At 40.5% G+C, this 14645-nt stretch overlaps 22 non-coding genes across 22 annotated transcripts; all 22 read right to left on the bottom strand.

The window, feature by feature from the left end:
• Positions 1 to 364: 364 nt before the first annotated feature.
• TRNAR-ACG (transfer RNA arginine (anticodon ACG)) lies at positions 365 to 437 on the bottom strand. Its single transcript has one exon. It is a non-coding gene; the product is annotated as a tRNA-Arg (tRNA).
• A 1076-nt stretch (positions 438 to 1513) lies between these two features.
• TRNAC-ACA (transfer RNA cysteine (anticodon ACA)) lies at positions 1514 to 1586 on the bottom strand. The gene has a single exon. It is a non-coding gene; the product is annotated as a tRNA-Cys (tRNA).
• Positions 1587 to 2008: 422 nt separating this feature from the next.
• On the bottom strand, positions 2009 to 2080 carry TRNAH-GUG (transfer RNA histidin (anticodon GUG)). Its single transcript has one exon. It is a non-coding gene; the product is annotated as a tRNA-His (tRNA).
• Positions 2081 to 2088: 8 nt separating this feature from the next.
• TRNAR-ACG (transfer RNA arginine (anticodon ACG)) lies at positions 2089 to 2161 on the bottom strand. The gene has a single exon. It is a non-coding gene; the product is annotated as a tRNA-Arg (tRNA).
• A 502-nt stretch (positions 2162 to 2663) lies between these two features.
• Positions 2664 to 2736, bottom strand: TRNAC-ACA (transfer RNA cysteine (anticodon ACA)). The gene has a single exon. It is a non-coding gene; the product is annotated as a tRNA-Cys (tRNA).
• Positions 2737 to 3158: 422 nt separating this feature from the next.
• TRNAH-GUG (transfer RNA histidin (anticodon GUG)) lies at positions 3159 to 3230 on the bottom strand. The gene has a single exon. It is a non-coding gene; the product is annotated as a tRNA-His (tRNA).
• An 8-nt stretch (positions 3231 to 3238) lies between these two features.
• TRNAC-ACA (transfer RNA cysteine (anticodon ACA)) lies at positions 3239 to 3311 on the bottom strand. Its single transcript has one exon. It is a non-coding gene; the product is annotated as a tRNA-Cys (tRNA).
• Positions 3312 to 3812: 501 nt separating this feature from the next.
• TRNAR-ACG (transfer RNA arginine (anticodon ACG)) lies at positions 3813 to 3885 on the bottom strand. The gene has a single exon. It is a non-coding gene; the product is annotated as a tRNA-Arg (tRNA).
• A 503-nt stretch (positions 3886 to 4388) lies between these two features.
• Positions 4389 to 4461, bottom strand: TRNAC-ACA (transfer RNA cysteine (anticodon ACA)). Its single transcript has one exon. It is a non-coding gene; the product is annotated as a tRNA-Cys (tRNA).
• A 422-nt stretch (positions 4462 to 4883) lies between these two features.
• TRNAH-GUG (transfer RNA histidin (anticodon GUG)) lies at positions 4884 to 4955 on the bottom strand. The gene has a single exon. It is a non-coding gene; the product is annotated as a tRNA-His (tRNA).
• A 503-nt stretch (positions 4956 to 5458) lies between these two features.
• TRNAH-GUG (transfer RNA histidin (anticodon GUG)) lies at positions 5459 to 5530 on the bottom strand. The gene has a single exon. It is a non-coding gene; the product is annotated as a tRNA-His (tRNA).
• An 8-nt stretch (positions 5531 to 5538) lies between these two features.
• Positions 5539 to 5611, bottom strand: TRNAR-ACG (transfer RNA arginine (anticodon ACG)). Its single transcript has one exon. It is a non-coding gene; the product is annotated as a tRNA-Arg (tRNA).
• Positions 5612 to 6113: 502 nt separating this feature from the next.
• Positions 6114 to 6186, bottom strand: TRNAR-ACG (transfer RNA arginine (anticodon ACG)). Its single transcript has one exon. It is a non-coding gene; the product is annotated as a tRNA-Arg (tRNA).
• Positions 6187 to 7182: 996 nt separating this feature from the next.
• Positions 7183 to 7254, bottom strand: TRNAH-GUG (transfer RNA histidin (anticodon GUG)). The gene has a single exon. It is a non-coding gene; the product is annotated as a tRNA-His (tRNA).
• An 8-nt stretch (positions 7255 to 7262) lies between these two features.
• On the bottom strand, positions 7263 to 7335 carry TRNAC-ACA (transfer RNA cysteine (anticodon ACA)). The gene has a single exon. It is a non-coding gene; the product is annotated as a tRNA-Cys (tRNA).
• A 501-nt stretch (positions 7336 to 7836) lies between these two features.
• On the bottom strand, positions 7837 to 7909 carry TRNAR-ACG (transfer RNA arginine (anticodon ACG)). Its single transcript has one exon. It is a non-coding gene; the product is annotated as a tRNA-Arg (tRNA).
• A 502-nt stretch (positions 7910 to 8411) lies between these two features.
• TRNAC-ACA (transfer RNA cysteine (anticodon ACA)) lies at positions 8412 to 8484 on the bottom strand. The gene has a single exon. It is a non-coding gene; the product is annotated as a tRNA-Cys (tRNA).
• A 422-nt stretch (positions 8485 to 8906) lies between these two features.
• Positions 8907 to 8978, bottom strand: TRNAH-GUG (transfer RNA histidin (anticodon GUG)). Its single transcript has one exon. It is a non-coding gene; the product is annotated as a tRNA-His (tRNA).
• Positions 8979 to 9481: 503 nt separating this feature from the next.
• TRNAH-GUG (transfer RNA histidin (anticodon GUG)) lies at positions 9482 to 9553 on the bottom strand. The gene has a single exon. It is a non-coding gene; the product is annotated as a tRNA-His (tRNA).
• An 8-nt stretch (positions 9554 to 9561) lies between these two features.
• On the bottom strand, positions 9562 to 9634 carry TRNAR-ACG (transfer RNA arginine (anticodon ACG)). The gene has a single exon. It is a non-coding gene; the product is annotated as a tRNA-Arg (tRNA).
• Positions 9635 to 11206: 1572 nt separating this feature from the next.
• Positions 11207 to 11278, bottom strand: TRNAH-GUG (transfer RNA histidin (anticodon GUG)). Its single transcript has one exon. It is a non-coding gene; the product is annotated as a tRNA-His (tRNA).
• A 2228-nt stretch (positions 11279 to 13506) lies between these two features.
• On the bottom strand, positions 13507 to 13578 carry TRNAH-GUG (transfer RNA histidin (anticodon GUG)). The gene has a single exon. It is a non-coding gene; the product is annotated as a tRNA-His (tRNA).
• Positions 13579 to 14645: the final 1067 nt, after the last annotated feature.

The following is a 14645-nucleotide window of genomic DNA, read 5'->3' as shown; positions in this document are numbered from 1 at the left end:
GTTGCTGCAGGGCACCTTTCCCATAAATATCTCAATTTCAAGATTCTTTTTGATTTCCAAAAGATCTTTCAAGTTTGTGATGAACATGCTCAGACAGAATTCAAATAATCTAATTTCTTGATGTCAGGAATTTCTGTCAAGTTACCTGTCTTTCAAGAGATTTTCTCACAACTTAAGTTTTAAAACATGTATAGATACTTTGGCAACTAGCATTATAGCGAAAAATTGCAAGCAAGTACAAAGATTCAGCATACTTTCTAAAATTCTGCTAACATTGAAAAGTTGTGACAGAGAAACAAAACTAACATGCCGTTACCCGGATTCCAACCGGGGTTGCTGCGGCCACAACGCACGGCAACTTTTCCAAGCCAGGTAGGAGTCGAACCTACAATCTTCTGATCCGTAGTCAGACGCGTTATCCATTGCGCCACTGGCCCAACTGTTGCTGTATTTGATGGACTCTTTCACCACAAATTGAGAGCTGATCGAAGCCTTGCTACAGGGCTCTATGCTTATTTCAGCATATGTCACATTTTGGTAGCTGAACGAACAGTTGCTGCAGGGCTCCTTTCCCATAAATATCTCAATTTCAAGGTTCTTTGTGATTTCCAAAAGATCTTTCAAGTTTCTGATGAACATGCTCAGACAGAGTCCAAATAATCTAATTTCTTGATGTCAGGAATTTCTGTCAAGTTCCCTGTCTTTCAAGAGATTTTCTCACAACTGAAGTTTCAAAACATGTATAGATACTTTGGCAACTAGCATTATAGCGAAAAATTGCAAGCAAGTACAAAGATTCAGCATACTTTCTAAAATTCTGCTAACATTGAAAAGTTGTGACAGAGAAACAAAAGTAACATGCCATGACCCGGAATGAACCTGGGTTGCTGCGGCCACAACGCAGAGCACTAACCACCATACGATCACTGCACTTTTTCCAAATCAGGTAGGAGTCAAACCTACAATCTTCTGATCCGTAGTCAGACACGTTATCCATTGCACCACTGGCACAACTGTTCTTGTATTTGATGGACTCTTTCACCAGAAATTGAGAGCTGATCGAAGCCTTGCTACAGGGCTCTATGCTTATTTCAGCATATGTCACATTTTGGTAGCTGAACGAACAGTTGCTGCAGGGCTCCTTTCCCATAAATATCTCAATTTCAAGGTTCTTTGTGATTTCCAAAAGATCTTTCAAGTTTGTGATGAACATGCTCAGACAGAGTCCTAATAATCTAATTTCTTGATGTCAGGAATTTCTGTCAAGTTCCCTGTCTTTCAAGATATTTTCTCACAACTGAAGTTTTAAAACATGTATAGATACTTTGGCAACTAGCATTATAGCGAAAAATTGCAAGCAAGTACAAAGATTCAGCATACTTTCTAAAATTCTGCTAACATTGAAAAGTTGTGACAGAGAAACAAAACTAACATGCCTTTACCCGGATTCCAACCGGGGTTGCTGCGGCCACAACGCAGAGTACTAACCACTATACGATCACGGCAACTTTTCCGAGCCAGGTAGGAGTCGAACCTACAATCTTCTGATCTGTAATCAGACGAGTTATCCATTGCGCCACTGGCCCAACTGTTGCTGTATTTGATGGACTCTTTCACCACAAATTGAGAGCTGATCGAAGCCTTGCTACAGGGCTCTATGGTTATTTCAGCATATGTCACATTTTGGTAGCTGAACGAACAGTTGCTGCAGGGCTCCTTTCCCATAAATATCTCAATTTCAAGGTTCTTTGTGATTTCCAAAAGATCTTTCAAGTTTGTGATGAACATGCTCAGACAGAATCCAAATAATCTAATTTCTTGATGTCAGGAATTTCTGCCAAGTTCCCAGTCTTTCAAGAGATTTTCTCACAACTTAAGTTTTAAAATATGTATAGATACTTTGGCAACTAGCATTATAGCGAAAAATTGCAAGCAAGTACAAAGATTCAGCATACTTTCTAAAATTCTGCTAACATTGAAAAGTTGTGACAGAGAAACAAAACTAACATGCCGTGACCCGGATTCGAACCGGGGTTGCTGCGGCCACAACGCAGAGTACTAACCACTATACGATCACGGCAACTTTTCTGAGCCAGGTAGGAGTCGAACCTACAATCTTCTGATCCGTAGTCAGATGCGTTATCCATTGCGCCACTGGCCCAACTGTTGCTGTATTTGATGGACTCTTTCACCACAAATTGAGAGCTGATCGAAGCCATGCTATGGGGCTCTATGGTTATTTCAGCATATGTCACATTTTGGTAGCTGAACGAACAGTTGCTGCAGGGCTCCTTTCCCATAAATATCTCAATTTCAAGGTTCTTTGTGATTTCCAAAAGATCTTTCAAGCTTGTGATGAACATGCTCAGACAGAGTCCTAATAATCTAATTTCTTGATGTCAGGAATTTCTGTCAAGTTCCCTGTCTTTCAAGATATTTTCTCACAACTGAAGTTTCAAAACATGTATAGATACTTTGGCAACTAGCATTATAGCGAAAAATTGCAAGCAAGTACAAAGATTCAGCATACTTTCTAAAATTCTGCTAACATTGAAAAGTTGTGACAGAGAAACAAAACTAACATGCCGTTACCCGGATTCCAACCGGGGTTGCTGCGGCCACAACGCAGAGTACTAACCACTATACGATCACGGCAACTTTTCCGAGCCAGGTAGGAGTCGAACCTACAATCTTCTGATCTGTAATCAGACGAGCTATCCATTGCGCCACTGGCCCAACTGTTGCTGTATTTGATGGACTCTTTCACCACAAATTGAGAGCTGATCGAAGCCTTGCTACAGGGCTCTATGCTTATTTCAGCATATGTCACATTTTGGTAGCTGAACGAACAGTTGCTGCAGGGCTCCTTTCCCATAAATATCTCAATTTCAAGGTTCTTTGTGATTTCCAAAAGATCTTTCAAGTTTGTGATGAACATGCTCAGACAGAGTCCAAATAATCTAATTTCTTGATGTCAGGAATTTCTGTCAAGTTCCCTGTCTTTCAAGAGATTTTCTCACAACTGAAGTTTCAAAACATGTATAGATACTTTGGCAACTAGCATTATAGCGAAAAATTGCAAGCAAGTACAAAGATTCAGCATACTTTCTAAAATTCTGCTAACATTGAAAAGTTGTGACAGAGAAACAAAAGTAACATGCCGTGACCCGGATTCGAACCGGGGTTGCTGCGGCCACAACGCAGAGTACTAACCACTATACGATCACGGCAACTTTTCCGAGCCAGGTAGGAGTCGCACCTACAATCTTCTGATCTGTAGTCAGACGCGTTATCCATTGCGCCACTGGCCCAACTGTTGCTGTATTTGATGGACTCTTTCACCACAAATTGAGAGCTGATCGAAGCCTTGCTACAGGGCTCTATGGTTATTTCAGCATATGTCACATTTTGGTAGCTGAACGAACAGTTGCTGCAGGGCTCCTTTCCCATAAATATCTCAATTTCAAGGTTCTTTGTGATTTCCAAAAGATCTTTCAAGTTTGTGATGAACATGCTCAGACAGAATCCAAATAATCTAATTTCTTGATGTCAGGAATTTCTGTCAAGTTCCCAGTCTTTCAAGAGATTTTCTCACAACTTAAGTTTCAAAACATGTATAGATACTTTGGCAACTAGCATTATAGCGAAAAATTGCAAGCAAGTACAAAGATTCAGCATACTTTCTAAAATTCTGCTAACATTGAAAAATTGTGACAGAGAAACAAAAGTAACATGCCGTGACCCGGAATGAACCTGGGTTGCTGAGACCACAACGCAGAGTACTAACCACCATACGATCACTGTACTTTTTCCAAACCAGGTAGGAATCAAACCTACAATCTTCTGATCCGTAGTCAGACACGTTATCCATTGCGCCACTGGCCCAACTGTTGTTGTATTTGATGGACTCTTTCACCACAAATTGAGAGCTGATCGAAGCCTTGCTACAGGGCTCTATGGTTATTTCAGCATATGTCACATTTTGGTAGCTGAACGAACAGTTGCTGCAGGGCTCCTTTCCCATAAATATCTCAATTTCAAGGTTCTTTGTGATTTCCAAAAGATCTTTCAAGTTTGTGATGAACATGCTCAGACAGAATTCAAATAATCTAATTTCTTGATGTCAGGAATTTCTGTCAAGTTACCTGTCTTTCAAGAGATTTTCTCACAACTTAAGTTTTAAAACATGTATAGATACTTTGGCAACTAGCATTATAGCGAAAAATTGCAAGCAAGTACAAAGATTCAGCATACTTTCTAAAATTCTGCTAACATTGAAAAGTTGTGACAGAGAAACAAAACTAACATGCCGTTACCCCGGATTCCAACCGGGGTTGCTGCGGCCACAACGCAGAGTACTAACCACTATACGATCACGGCAACTTTTCCGAGCCAGGTAGGAGTCGAACCTACAATCTTCTGATCTGTAATCAGACGAGTTATCCATTGCGCCACTGGCCCAACTGTTGCTGTATTTGATGGACTCTTTCACCACAAATTGAGAGCTGATCGAAGCCTTGCTACAGGGCTCTATGGTTATTTCAGCATATGTCACATTTTGGTAGCTGAACGAACAGTTGCTGCAGGGCTCCTTTCCCATAAATATCTCAATTTCAAGGTTCTTTGTGATTTCCAAAAGATCTTTCAAGTTTGTGATGAACATGCTCAGACAGAATCCAAATAATCTAATTTCTTGATGTCAGGAATTTCTGCCAAGTTCCCAGTCTTTCAAGAGATTTTCTCACAACTTAAGTTTTAAAACATGTATAGATACTTTGGCAACTAGCATTATAGCGAAAAATTGCAAGCAAGTACAAAGATTCAGCATACTTTCTAAAATTCTGCTAACATTGAAAAGTTGTGACAGAGAAACAAAACTAACATGCCGTGACCCGGATTCGAACCGGGGTTGCTGCGGCCACAACGCAGAGTACTAACCACTATACGATCACGGCAACTTTTCCGAGCCAGGTAGGAGTCGCACCTACAATCTTCTGATCTGTAGTCAGACGCGTTATCCATTGCGCCACTGGCACAACTGTTGTTGTATTTGATGGACTCTTTCACCACAAATTGAGAGCTGATCGAAGCCTTGCTACAGGGCTCTATGGTTATTTCAGCATATGTCACATTTTGGTAGCTGAAGGAACAGTTGCTGCAGGGCACCTTTCCCATAAATATCTCAATTTCAAGGTTCTTTGTGATTTCCAAAAGATCTTTGAAGTTTGTGATGAACATGCTCAGACAGAATCCAAATAATCTAATTTCTTGATGTCAGGAATTTCTGTCAAGTTACCTGTCTTTCAAGAGATTTTCTCAAAACTGAGGTTTCAAAACATGTATAGATACTTTGGCAACTAGCATTATAGCGAAAAATTGCAAGCAAGTACAAAGATTCAGCATACTTTCTAAAATTCTGCTAACATTGAAAAGTTGTGACAGAGAAACAAAAGTAACATGCCGTGACCCGGATTCGAACCGGGGTTGCTGCGGCCACAACGCAGAGTACTAACCACTATACGATCACGGCAACTTTTCCGAGCCAGGTAGGAGTCGAACCTACAATCTTCTGATCCGTAGTCAGACGCGTTATCCATTGCGCCACTGGCCCAACTGTTGCTGTATTTGATGGACTCTTTCACCACAAATTGAGAGCTGATCGAAGCCTTGCTACAGGGCTCTATGGTAATTTCAGCATATGTCACATTTTGGTAGCTGAACCAACAGTTGCTGCAGGGCTCCTTTCCCATAAATATCTCAATTTCAAGGTTCTTTGTGATTTCCAAAAAATCTTTCAAGTTTGTGATGAACATGCTCAGAGAGAATCCAAATAATCTAATTTCTTGATGTCAGGAATTTCTGTCAAGTTCCCAGTCTTTCAAGAGATTTTCTCACAACTGAAGTTTCAAAACATGTATAGATACTTTGGCAACTAGCATTATAGCGAAAAATTGCAAGCAAGTACAAAGATTCAGCATACTTTCTAAAATTCTGCTAACATTGAAAAGTTGTGACAGAGAAACAAAAGTAAAAAGCCGTGACCCGGCTTCGAACCGGGGTTGCTGCGGCCACAACGCAGAGTACTAACCACTATATGATCATGGCAACTTTTTCGAGCCAGGTAGGATTTGAACCTACAATCTTCTGATCCGTAGTCAGACGCGTTATCCATTGCGCCACTGGCCCAACTGTTGCTGTATTTGATGGACTCTTTCACCACAAATTGAGAGCTGATCGAAGCCTTGCTACAGGGCTCTATGCTTATTTCAGCATATGTCACATTTTGGTAGCTGAACGAACAGTTGCTGCAGGGCTCCTTTCCCATAAATATCTCAATTTCAAGGTTCTTTGTGATTTCCAAAAGATCTTTCAAGTTTCTGATGAACATGCTCAGACAGAGTCCAAATAATCTAATTTCTTGATGTCAGGAATTTCTGTCAAGTTCCCTGTCTTTCAAGAGATTTTCTCACAACTGAAGTTTCAAAACATGTATAGATACTTTGGCAACTAGCATTATAGCGAAAAATTGCAAGCAAGTACAAAGATTCAGCATACTTTCTAAAATTCTGCTAACATTGAAAAGTTGTGACAGAGAAACAAAAGTAACATGCCGTGACCCGGAATGAACCTGGGTTGCTGCGGCCACAACGCAGAGCACTAACCACTATACGATCACTGCACTTTTTCCAAATCAGGTAGGAGTCAAACCTACAATCTTCTGATCCGTAGTCAGACACGTTATCCATTGCGCCACTGGCACAACTGTTCTTGTATTTGATGGACTCTTTCACCACAAATTGAGAGCTGATCGAAGCCTTGCTACAGGGCTCTATGGTTATTTCAGCATATGTCACATTTTGGTAGCTGAACGAACAGTTGCTGCAAGGCTCCTTTCCCATAAATATCTCAATTTCAAGGTTCTTTGTGATTTCCAAAAGATCTTTCAAGTTTGTGATGAACATGCTCAGACAGAATCCAAATAATCTAATTTCTTGATGTCAGGAATTTCTGCCAAGTTCCCAGTCTTTCAAGAGATTTTCTCACAACTTAAGTTTTAAAACATGTATAGATACTTTGGCAACTAGCATTATAGCGAAAAATTGCAAGCAAGTAGAAAGATTCAGCATACTTTCTAAAATTCTGCTAACATTGAAAAGTTGTGACAGAGAAACAAAAGTAACATGCCGTGACCCGGATTCGAACCGGGGTTGCTGCGGCCACAACGCAGAGTACTAACCACTATACGATCACGGCAACTTTTCCGAGCCAGGTAGGAGTCGCACCTACAATCTTCTGATCTGTAGTCAGACGCGTTATCCATTGCGCCACTGGCCCAACTGTTGCTGTATTTGATGGACTCTTTCACCACAAATTGAGAGCTGATCGAAGCCTTGCTACAGGGCTCTATGGTTATTTCAGCATATGTCACATTTTGGTAGCTGAACGAACAGTTGCTGCAGGGCTCCTTTCCCATAAATATCTCAATTTCAAGGTTCTTTGTGATTTCCAAAAGATCTTTCAAGTTTGTGATGAACATGCTCAGACAGAATCCAAATAATCTAATTTCTTGATGTCAGGAATTTCTGTCAAGTTCCCAGTCTTTCAAGAGATTTTCTCACAACTTAAGTTTCAAAACATGTATAGATACTTTGGCAACTAGCATTATAGCGAAAAATTGCAAGCAAGTACAAAGATTCAGCATACTTTCTAAAATTCTGCTAACATTGAAAAATTGTGACAGAGAAACAAAAGTAACATGCCGTGACCCGGAATGAACCTGGGTTGCTGAGACCACAACGCAGAGTACTAACCACCATACGATCACTGTACTTTTTCCAAACCAGGTAGGAATCAAACCTACAATCTTCTGATCCGTAGTCAGACACGTTATCCATTGCGCCACTGGCCCAACTGTTGTTGTATTTGATGGACTCTTTCACCACAAATTGAGAGCTGATCGAAGCCTTGCTACAGGGCTCTATGGTTATTTCAGCATATGTCACATTTTGGTAGCTGAACGAACAGTTGCTGCAGGGCTCCTTTCCCATAAATATCTCAATTTCAAGGTTCTTTGTGATTTCCAAAAGATCTTTCAAGTTTGTGATGAACATGCTCAGACAGAATTCAAATAATCTAATTTCTTGATGTCAGGAATTTCTGTCAAGTTACCTGTCTTTCAAGAGATTTTCTCACAACTTAAGTTTTAAAACATGTATAGATACTTTGGCAACTAGCATTATAGCGAAAAATTGCAAGCAAGTACAAAGATTCAGCATACTTTCTAAAATTCTGCTAACATTGAAAAGTTGTGACAGAGAAACAAAACTAACATGCCGTTACCCGGATTCCAACCAGGGTTGCTGCGGCCACAACGCAGAGTACTAACCACTATACGATCACGGCAACTTTTCCGAGCCAGGTAGGAGTCGAACCTACAATCTTCTGATCTGTAATCAGACGAGTTATCCATTGCGCCACTGGCCCAACTGTTGCTGTATTTGATGGACTCTTTCACCACAAATTGAGAGCTGATCGAAGCCTTGCTACAGGGCTCTATGGTTATTTCAGCATATGTCACATTTTGGTAGCTGAACGAACAGTTGCTGCAGGGCTCCTTTCCCATAAATATCTCAATATAAAGGTTCTTTGTGATTTCCAAAAGATCTTTCAAGTTTGTGATGAACATGCTCAGACAGAATCCAAATAATCTAATTTCTTGATGTCAGGAATTTCTGCCAAGTTCCCAGTCTTTCAAGAGATTTTCTCACAACTTAAGTTTTAAAACATGTATAGATACTTTGGCAACTAGCATTATAGCGAAAAATTGCAAGCAAGTACAAAGATTCAGCATACTTTCTAAAATTCTGCTAACATTGAAAAGTTGTGACAGAGAAAAAAAACTAACATGCCGTGACCCGGATTCGAACCGGGGTTGCTGCGGCCACAACGCAGAGTACTAACCACTATACGATCACGGCAACTTTTCCGAGCCAGGTAGGAGTCGCACCTACAATCTTCTGATCCGTAGTCAGACGCGTTATCCATTGCGCCACTGGCACAACTGTTCTTGTATTTGATGGACTCTTTCACCACAAATTGAGAGCTGATCGAAGCCTTGCTACAGGGCTCTATGGTTATTTCAGCATATGTCACATTTTGGAAGCTGAACGAACAGTTGCTGCAGGGCTCCTTTCCCATAAATATCTCAATTTCAAGGTTCTTTGTGATTTACAAAAGATCTTTCAAGTTTGTGATGAACATGCTCAGACTGAATCCAAATAATCTAATTTCTTGATGTCAGGAATTTCTGTCAAGTTCCCAGTCTTTCAAGAGATTTTCTCACAACTTAAGTTTTAAAACATGTATAGATACTTTGGCAACTAGCATTATAGCGAAAAATTGCAAGCAAGTACAAAGATTCAGCATACTTTCTAAAATTCTGCTAACATTGAAAAGTTGTGACAGAGAAACAAAAGTAACATGCCGTGACCCGGATTCGAACCAGGGTTGCTGCGGCCACAACGCAGAATACTAACCACTATACGATCACGGCAACTTTTCCGAGCCAGGTAGGAGTCAAACCTACAATCTTCTGATCCGTAGTCAGATGCGTTATCCATTGCGCCACTGGCCCAACTGCTGCTGTATTTGATGGACTCTTTCACCACAAATCGAGAGCTGATCGAAGCCTTGCTACAGGGCTCTATGCTTATTTCAGCATATGTCACATTTTGGTAGCTGAACGAACAGTTGCTGCAGGGCTCCTTTCCCATAAATATCTCAATTTCAAGGTTCTTTGTGATTTCGAAAAGATCTTTCAAGTTTGTGATGAACATGCTCAGACAGAATCCAAATAATCTAATTTCTTGATGTCAGGAATTTCTGTCAAGTTCCCTGTCTTTCAAGAGATTTTCTCACAACTGAAGTTTCAAAACATGTATAGATACTTTGGCAACTAGCATTATAGCGAAAAATTGCAAGCAAGTACAAAGATTCAGCATACTTTCTAAAATTCTGCTAACATTGAAAAGTTGTGACAGAGAAACAAAACTAACATGCCGTGACCCAGATTCGAACCGGGGTTGCTGCGGCCACAACGCAGAGTACTAACCACTATACGATCACGGCAACTTTTCCGAGCCAGGTAGGCGTCGCACCTACAATCTTCTGATCTGTAGTCAGACGCGTTATTCATTGCGCCACTGGCACAACTGTTCTTGTATTTGATGGACTCTTTCACCACAAATTGAGAGCTGATCGAAGCCTTGCTACAGGGCTCTATGGTTATTTCAGCATATGTCACATTTTGGTAGCTGAACGAACAGTTGCTGCAGGGCTCCTTTCCCATAAATATCTCAATTTCAAGGTTCTTTGTGATTTCCAAAAGATTTTTCAAGTTTGTGATGAACATGCTCAGACAGAGTCCAAATAATCTAATTTCTTGATGTCAGGAATTTCTGTCAAGTTACCTGTCTTTCAAGAGATTTTCTCACAACTGAAGTTTCAAAACATGTATAGATACTTTGGCAACTAGCATTATAGCGAAAAATTGCAAGCAAGTACAAAGATTCAGCATACTTTCTAAAATTCTGCTAACATTGAAAAGTTGTGACAGAGAAACAAAACTAACATGCCGTGACCCAGATTCGAACCGGGGTTGCTGCGGCCACAACGCAGAGTACTAACCACTATACGATCACGGCAACTTTTCCGAGCCAGGTAGGCGTCGCACCTACAATCTTCTGATCTGTAGTCAGACGCGTTATCCATTGCACCACTGGCACAACTGTTCTTGTATTTGATGGACTCTTTCACCACAAATTGAGAGCTGATCGAAGCCTTGCTACAGGGCTCTATGGTTATTTCAGCATATGTCACATTTTGGAAGCTGAACGAACAGTTGCTGCAGGGCTCCTTTCCCATAAATATCTCAATTTCAAGGTTCTTTGTGATTTCCAAAAGATCTTTCAAGTTTGTGATGAACATGCTCAGACTGAATCCAAATAATCTAATTTCTTGATGTCAGGAATTTCTGTCAAGTTCCCAGTCTTTCAAGAGATTTTCTCACAACTTAAGTTTTAAAACATGTATAGATACTTTGGCAACTAGCATTATAGCGAAAAATTGCAAGCAAGTACAAAGATTCAGCATACTTTCTAAAATTCTGCTAACATTGAAAAGTTGTGACAGAGAAACAAAAGTAACATGCCGTGACCCGGATTCGAACCAGGGTTGCTGCGGCCACAACGCAGAATACTAACCACTATACGATCACGGCAACTTTTCCGAGTCAGGTAGGAGTCGCACCTACAATCTTCTGATCTGTAGTCAGACGCGTTATCCATTGCGCCACTGGCACAACTGTTCTTGTATTTGATGGACTCTTTCACCACAAATTGAGAGCTGATCGAAGCCTTGCTACAGGGCTCTATGGTTATTTCAGCATATGTCACATTTTGGTAGCTGAACGAACAGTTGCTGCAGGGCTCCTTTCCCATAAATATCTCAATTTCAAGGTTATTTGTGATTTCCAAAAGATCTTTCAAGTTTGTGATGAACATGCTCAGACAGAATCCAAATAATCTAATTTCTTGATGTCAGGAATTTCTGTCAAGTTCCCTGTCTTTCAAGAGATTTTCTCACAACTGAAGTTTCAAAACATGTATAGATACTTTGGCAACTAGCATTATAGCGAAAAATTGCAAGCAAGTACAAAGATTCAGCATACTTTCTAAAATTCTGCTAACATTGAAAAGTTGTGACAGAGAAACAAAACTAACATGCCGTGACCCAGATTCGAACCGGGGTTGCTGCGGCCACAACGCAGAGTACTAACCACTATACGATCACGGCAACTTTTCCGAGCCAGGTAGGCGTCGCACCTACAATCTTCTGATCTGTAGTCAGACGCGTTATTCATTGCGCCACTGGCACAACTGTTCTTGTATTTGATGGACTCTTTCACCACAAATTGAGAGCTGATCGAAGCCTTGCTACAGGGCTCTATGGTTATTTCAGCATATGTCACATTTTGGTAGCTGAACGAACAGTTGCTGCAGGGCTCCTTTCCCATAAATATCTCAATTTCAAGGTTCTTTGTGATTTCCAAAAGATTTTTCAAGTTTGTGATGAACATGCTCAGACAGAGTCCAAATAATCTAATTTCTTGATGTCAGGAATTTCTGTCAAGTTACCTGTCTTTCAAGAGATTTTCTCACAACTGAAGTTTCAAAACATGTATAGATACTTTGGCAACTAGCATTATAGTGAAAAATTGCAAGCAAGTACAAAGATTCAGCATACTTTCTAAAATTCTGCTAACATTGAAAAGTTGTGACAGAGAAACAAAACTAACATGCCGTGACCCAGATTCGAACCGGGGTTGCTGCGGCCACAACGCAGAGTACTAACCACTATACGATCACGGCAACTTTTCCGAGTCAGGTAGGAGTCGCACCTACAATCTTCTGATCTGTAGTCAGACGCGTTATCCATTGCGCCACTGGCACAACTGTTCTTGTATTTGATGGACTCTTTCACCACAAATTGAGAGCTGATCGAAGCCTTGCTACAGGGCTCTATGGTTATTTCAGCATATGTCACATTTTGGTAGCTGAACGAACAGTTGCTGCAGGGCTCCTTTCCCATAAATATCTCAATTTCAAGGTTATTTGTGATTTCCAAAAGATCTTTCAAGTTTGTGATGAACATGCTCAGACAGAGTCCAAATAATCTAATTTCTTGATGTCAGGAATTTCTGTCAAGTTACCTGTCTTTCAAGAGATTTTCTCACAACTGAAGTTTCAAAACATGTATAGATACTTTGGCAACTAGCATTATAGCGAAAAATTGCAAGCAAGTACAAAGATTCAGCATACTTTCTAAAATTCTGCTAACATTGAAAAGTTGTGACAGAGAAACAAAACTAACATGCCGTGACCCAGATTCGAACCAGGGTTGCTGCGGCCACAACGCAGAGTACTAACCACTATACGATCACGGCAACTTTTCCGAGCCAGGTAGGCGTCGCACCTACAATCTTCTGATCCGTAGTCAGACGCGTTATCCATTGCGCCACTGGCACAACTGTTCTTGTATTTGATGGACTCTTTCACCACAAATTGAGAGCTGATCGAAGCCTTGCTACAGGGCTCTATGGTTATTTCAGCATATGTCACATTTTGGAAGCTGAACGAACAGTTGCTGCAGGGCTCCTTTCCCATAAATATCTCAATTTCAAGGTTCTTTGTGATTTACAAAAGATCTTTCAAGTTTGTGATGAACATGCTCAGACTGAATCCAAATAATCTAATTTCTTGATGTCAGGAATTTCTGTCAAGTTCCCAGTCTTTCAAGAGATTTTCTCACAACTTAAGTTTTAAAACATGTATAGATACTTTGGCAACTAGCATTATAGCGAAAAATTGCAAGCAAGTACAAAGATTCAGCATACTTTCTAAAATTCTGCTAACATTGAAAAGTTGTGACAGAGAAACAAAAGTAACATGCCGTGACCCGGATTCGAACCAGGGTTGCTGCGGCCACAACGCAGAATACTAACCACTATACGATCACGGCAACTTTTCCGAGCCAGGTAGGAGTCAAACCTACAATCTTCTGATCCGTAGTCAGACGCGTTATCCATTGCGCCACTGGCACAACTGTTCTTGTATTTGATGGACTCTTTCACCACAAATTGAGAGCTGATCGAAGCCTTGCTACAGGGCTCTATGGTTATTTCAGCATATGTCACATTTTGGTAGCTGAACGAACAGTTGCTGCAGGGCTCCTTTCCCATAAATATCTCAATTTCAAGGTTCTTTGTGATTTCGAAAAGATCTTTCAAGTTTGTGATGAACATGCTCAGACAGAATCCAAATAATCTAATTTCTTGATGTCAGGAATTTCTGTCAAGTTCCCTGTCTTTCAAGAGATTTTCTCACAACTGAAGTTTCAAAACATGTATAGATACTTTGGCAACTAGCATTATAGCGAAAAATTGCAAGCAAGTACAAAGATTCAGCATACTTTCTAAAATTCTGCTAACATTGAAAAGTTGTGACAGAGAAACAAAACTAACATGCCGTGACCCAGATTCGAACCGGGGTTGCTGCGGCCACAACGCAGAGTACTAACCACTATACGATCACGGCAACTTTTCCGAGCCAGGTAGGCGTCGCACCTACAATCTTCTGATCTGTAGTCAGACGCGTTATTCATTGCGCCACTGGCACAACTGTTCTTGTATTTGATGGACTCTTTCACCACAAATTGAGAGCTGATCGAAGCCTTGCTACAGGGCTCTATGGTTATTTCAGCATATGTCACATTTTGGTAGCTGAAAGACCAGTTGCTGCAGGGCTCCTTTCCCATAAATATCTCAATTTCAAGGTTCTTTGTGATTTCCAAAAGATCTTTCAAGTTTGTGATGAACATGCTCAGACAGAGTCCAAATAATCTAATTTCTTGATGTCAGGAATTTCTGTCAAGTTACCTGTCTTTCAAGAGATTTTCTCACAACTGAAGTTTCAAAACATGTATAGATACTTTGGCAACTAGCATTATAGCGAAAAATTGCAAGCAAGTACAAAGATTCAGCATACTTTCTAAAATTCTGCTAACATTGAAAAGTTGTGACAGAGAAA

Source organism: Mixophyes fleayi, chromosome 4 (genome assembly GCF_038048845.1).
Source record: "Mixophyes fleayi isolate aMixFle1 chromosome 4, aMixFle1.hap1, whole genome shotgun sequence".
In the NCBI taxonomy this organism is placed as follows: Eukaryota; Metazoa; Chordata; class Amphibia; order Anura; family Limnodynastidae; genus Mixophyes; species Mixophyes fleayi.
Note: the sequence above shows the minus strand (reverse complement) of the source record. Positions and strands in the feature narration are given on the sequence as shown.